Source organism: Carassius gibelio, chromosome A17 (genome assembly GCF_023724105.1).
Source record: "Carassius gibelio isolate Cgi1373 ecotype wild population from Czech Republic chromosome A17, carGib1.2-hapl.c, whole genome shotgun sequence".
NCBI lineage: Eukaryota > Metazoa > Chordata > Actinopteri > Cypriniformes > Cyprinidae > Carassius > Carassius gibelio.
The window spans coordinates 1,117,643-1,123,751 of NC_068387.1; positions in this window are offsets into that span (position 1 = coordinate 1,117,643).

Below are 6,109 nucleotides of genomic sequence, written 5' to 3' on the forward strand. Positions count from 1 at the left end.
GGGATGAAGATGCTTTTCTTCCAGTTAATTGAATAGCCAGAAAAAGAACCAAAATGGTTTATCAAGTCCATTAGGGGGGGGGGGGGGGGGGTAAAGAATCAACAGGATCTTTTAAGAATAATAGCAAATCATCTGCATAAAGGGAAAGTCTGGTCTCTACAGACCCGATTGTAATGCCACTAATTGAAGAATGATGCCGAATGCTTATAGCCAGAGGCTCCAGAGCCAGATTAAATAATAAAGGACTAAGGCAACACCCCTGCCTTGTCCCACGATAAAGAGGAACATAGTCCGATTTATCCAGATTGGTAAGTATTGCAGATCTTGGGTTTGCATAAAGCATCTTAATGTATGTACAAAATTTTTTACCAAACCCAAACTTATTGAGTACTAAATATAAATATCGCCACTCTATCTGGTCAAAAGCCTTTTCGGCATCAAGTGAGATAATGGCAGCACTAGACTGAGAGTCTACACTATACCTAACATTTAACAGGCGTCGAACATTTGAAAAAGAGAATCTACCCAAAATAAAACCAGTCTGGTCAGGATGAATTATTGAGGCAATGTATTTGCTCAGACGGCTAGCCAATACTTTGGCAACAATCTTCTGGTCACAGTTAAGCAAACTTAATGGTCTATAACTGGAAGGATCAGTGTCATCCCTGTCTTTTTTCAATAATAAACAAATGTTTGCCTCGTAGAGAGAATCAGGGAACAGTTTATTTTTAAAAGAATGATTTATCATTCTAAGTAATAGTGGTGCAATTATATCTGCATGAGCTTTTTAGAATTCGATACAAAACCCATCAGATCCCGAGGCCTTACCATTTGGAAAAGATCTAATAGCCTTCAAAATTTCTTCAAGTGTGAACTCTTTATCCAGTTCCTCTCTAGCGACTTCACCAAGCTTTGGAACACAAATAGAATCAAGAAAATCAGTAATATCTGAGTCAGGCACATTGCATTTTGAAGTAAAAAGATTCTTATAAAATTCCAAGAAACAAGCATTAATTTCCTTTGGTTTAGTTAGGAGCACACCAGAGCTAGACTTAATTTGAAAAATAGCTCTGTTGGCCTGCATGCCTCTTAGTTGCCGAGAAAGTAATCTTTCAGGTTTGTCACCCATCTCAAACTGTTTGCGTTTAATTTTAAGAAGCATATTGCTGACCTGTTCGCTCAAAATATTATTGTACTCGTATTTCAGTTTTAACATGGCATTAAGATCAGACTGAGATTTGGACAATCTATATGCCTGCTCCATGGCTGGAAGAAGGGCTTCAATTTCGGCCAGACGTCTGCGTTTTTCTTTCTTCCTGGTAGCTTCATATGCAATTATATTACCCCGCACTACTACCTTAAAGGTCTCCCACAGAATGGAATCAGACACATCGCCTTTGTCATTGAATTCCAAAAACTGCTTAATGTTAGACAAAGTGTATGTATTAAATTGCTCCTGTAATAATAAACCAGGGTTCAAACGCCAGCAGTATTTAGACTGAGAAAGAGAAAGCTTAAAAACCATGGAAATCGGGCTATGGTCAGAAATTATAATATTATTATACTAAGTCTGTATAACATTAGAAATAAGTTTAGAATCAACAAGAAAATAGTCAATTCTAGTGTACGATTTGTGTACAGATGAAAAGAATGAATAGTCTCTACCAGATGGGTTTTGTAATCTCCAAATATCAACTAAATTCAAAGAATTACATAGATGATTTAAAGTGCTGACTGAGTGTAAAATATGAGGGGCTTGTATTGAAGAACGATCTAAATAGGCATCAAGATAGCAGTTAAAATCACCACCACTTATTATATTTGTATCAAATCAAAAACCTTTCTGAAGAAATTAGGATCATCAAAATTTGGACCATATATGTTTAAACAGGTAATTGGAAAATAATTTATATGCCCAGATACTAAAATGTATCTTCCAGCAGGATCAGCACTGACAGTTGACAAACGAAAAGGGATGGATTTACGAAATAAAATGGCAACACCCCTAGCCTTTGAGGAAAATGAGGACTGATATACTTGGGAGATCCAATTAGATCTAAGGCGTCTCTGTTCTGTTTGTTTTATATGAGTCTCCGGAAGGAAAATAATATCAGCAGAGAGGGATTTAAGATGTGCAAATACTTTGCCTCTTTTTATCTGGTGACCCATACCTCTAACATTCCAAGATATAAATGTGACATTTGTCCCACCAACAGAACTATATGCATCAACCATTATCAATTAAGTTTAATAGCATTGGTAATGTATCAAAGCAGGCAATAAATTCTGAAATATAAATAGTCTGGCAAAACCCATCACAATTTACCCCCCACCCACGTCCGTTTCCCCAACTGAAACGGCAAAACTTACCCATTACCTGGAAGGTAGCGGAGCACAAGGAGAGAAAACAAGGGGACTTACAACAAAACCAATAGGGGGAAAAAAAGTCTCAATCATGCTCCTCTGCTGTTAACAATGTTCAAAACTTAAACCGTCAAGTTCAAAAGAGATAAAATAAAATAAAACTCAGGTGAAGCTCTTACAGTCTACCCTCAAACCTATGCAGCATCCCAGTCAGATTCACTAAAGTGATGTCATCTGGCAGAAAGAGAGTACGCAAATTTTCGTGCTTCCTCGGTGAGTCGAACATTGAGATGGAGTCTTTGTGATTAACTCGCAGTCTTGCAGGAAAAAGAAGAGAGCAGGTCACCCCCGCTTCCCTCAAAACTTTCAACACCGATCCGAATGCGTGACGTCTCGAGGTGACCTCCGCTGTGTAATCCGGGAAAATATTCACTTGTTTCCCCCTATAATGTAACGGAGCATTCTCGCGGCTCAGACAGAGGATCAATTATTTATCACGGTCGTGATGTAGCTTCGCAATGATCGGACGCGACCTCTCGTCATTTGAAGGCTTCGGTCGCAACGACCTGTGAGCGCGATCCACTTTGACCGGCTTAGGAAATTTATCTTGGCCAAACAGTGTGGAGATCAGCTCAGTTATAAACGCAGTAGGATGACCCTGCTCCGCTCCTTCTTTGATCCCCACAAATTTCAAGTCAAGCCTGCGAGATCGGCCCTCCAGATCATCCACCTTAGCACGGAGAAATTTGTTGTCAGAGCGCAATTCCTCACAGACTTTCTCAACTTCCTCCAAGCGAGAATCACAATTGGTCACGGCTAATTCCAGCTCCTCAACCCTTTTCTTAACACCCGACTGTTCAGACTGTACATTCGCCAGCACGGCATCCAGTGTATCAAGACGAGTGTTGATTGACAACTTAGTATCCTCGATAAGCCGCTTCAGATCGTTGCCTTGTTTCTCAATAGCGGCGAGTATACCGTTGGCAGTTGCTGAGGAGAGGGAATCACTTGTATCATCGCCATCTTTACTCTGCTGCGCGGCTTTCGAAAGCTTCTTGGAAGTCATTGTTTGATTGTCCAAAATAAAAACTTAAAACACAAATGCCAACAATGTACTAATGAACAGAGTATTCACATTTAGAGTGAACTAGTATATTGACGGGTATATTTAACAAAAAACAGGAGGCAGCTTGAGGAGACTCAAAAAACAACGTCTACTCCATTCGCCGCTCGCTAGCGCCCCCCCTACCTATCCTCTTAAAATCAGTTTTGTCTATCAAACCCCAGGACCACTAGGTAACTTTTTGGATGAATTAGATGTGCTGCTCTCAAACATTCATGAGGATGGTACTCCACTAGTTTTGCGAGATTTCAACATCCACCAAGATAAACCTCTATTTGCTGACTTCCACACTCTGCTTGCCTCTTTTGATCTCACCCGAGTGTGAACTACTGCAACTCACAAATCAGGCAACCAACTGGACAAAACCACCACTGGCTCTGCACACCTTTACCTAAATACATTACTGTTATGCTAATGACACTCAGCTCTACATTTCTTCTCAGCCCGGTAAAACATACCAATCTGGAAAAACTAACGGAATGCATAGTCCATATAATAAACTAGATGACGAGTCATTTCTTACAGCTAAATTCTGAAAGAAACAGAGGTGTTAATTATAGGACCTAAAAACTCTGCCTGTAATAACCTAGAATGCTGTCTAAGACTTGATGGCTGCTCTGTCCATTCTTCGTCATCAGTTAGGAACCTAGGTGTGCTATTTGATAGCAATCTTTTCTAACATTTGTAAAACTAAATTTTTCTAAATTACGGCCTATGCTCTCAATGTCAAATGCAGAAATGTTAATCCATGAATTTATGACCTATAATGCTTTACTGGGTGGTTGTTCTGCACGCTTGGTAAGCAAACTCCAGGTAGTCCAAAATGCAGCAGCTAGAGTTCTTACTAGAACCAGGAAGCATGACCACATTAGCCCTCTTCTGTCAACACTGCACTGGCTCCCTATTAAACATTGTATAGATTTTAAAATATTGCTTATTACTTATAAAGCCCTGAATGGTTTAGCACCTTAGTATTTGAATGAGCACTTATTAAATTATAATCATCTACGTTCTCAGGCAATTTGATAATGGAGTTTTGGTTCCTTGCCGCTGTCGCCTCTGGTTTGCTTAGTTGGGGTCATTTCATTTACATCTATCGTTGACTTGATTGCAAATGATTGCACAGATACAAATTAAACTGAGCTGAGATGATGACATCACTGAATTCAATGATGAACTGTCTTTAACTGTCATTTTGGATTATTGACACACTGTTTTCCTAATTAATGTTGTTCAGGTGCTTTGATGCAATCTTTTTTTGTTTAAAGCGCTATATATAGGTAAAGGTGACTTAATTTAACTTGACTTCAGACTTATGTGCCCTCTACAAGTTTGCGTTCTGCAAGTGAATTTATGGAATTACATTTGGTTCAATAACAATGAACGAAACTTTATATACTTGAATGAAACTTTTTCAGAAACTATCAAAAATATGCCATTACAAAAGAAGAAAAACACAATGAAAATAAAAAAATTAGCTCAGTCGCTGAAATTTTGCAGGTTATCCAAATATGCTTCATTCTTTGTTAATGTTTTTCAAAGATTCGTTTTCCGCTAAACGTGGATTCTGAATTCATTGCCACAGATTTCGGATTTTATACAAAGATTTAAATCTGACATTGATCTTACATGCTCTTTTTGTTCGAGTTCTGAAGAAACTGTACACTTATTTTGGCAATGTCACTACACTCAGAAACTTTGGGATTATATTGGTGTGTTTGTCAACTTTAACATTTTGCCAGGCTTCTCAGTACATATGAAACAAATTATATTTGGGATATAATTTTGACACTGACCCCACAAACAAAAATAACAGTTTTGTTATTAATTTAATTTTTTTCCTAAAAAAATTTCACATTCACAAAGGCAAATTCTCCAACTGTAAACTTGTCTTCTCTGTTTTCCTAAAATAAATGGAACACTAATTGAATGTAATTTCAGTATCTACTAATAAGAAAGCTATAAGGACTGTGAGAATTTGATCTCCTTTTGTAATTTTGTTTAGAATTTGGCCCTCTTTTCTTTAGTTCTATTTTATTCTTTATTGTTTTTTTTGTTTTTTTTGTGGTTGATATAATGTGATGTATGTGTATACTTTTGTATGTTTTTGTTCTCTGCATTAATAAAAAAAGAAAAGAAAAAAAAAAGCTCTCACGGTGATTTGTATGCAATACGTTATGATTTTTATTAATAAATATGTAAATAATATTTGACCTTCGATCGTCTCAGTCTGTAAAGATGAGCTCTCAGGAGACACGGAGCGGTGTCATCTTCCTCCTCCACTTGTCCTTAAAGGCAGCTTGGTGTAAGCTTGTGTTACGGAAGTAACCAATAACATCAATACAAGTTTTTCATGTTACAGTGTGCAACAGTTTGTTGTGTGTTATTATTGTCATTCAGTAACACATGCTTACTTTAAGCTGCCTTGAAGGACAAGAGCTCACCTTTACAGATTGAGACGATCAAAGATCAAATATTATTTACATATTTAGTAATACAAATCACCGTGAGAGCTTTCCAATATGCGTACCACTGAGTGGCGTCTATACTTCCTGGTCAGAGAGCACCTGTCCATCAAAAGCTCACTATCCAATCAGAGTATATCACTGTTAAGCCCTCCCC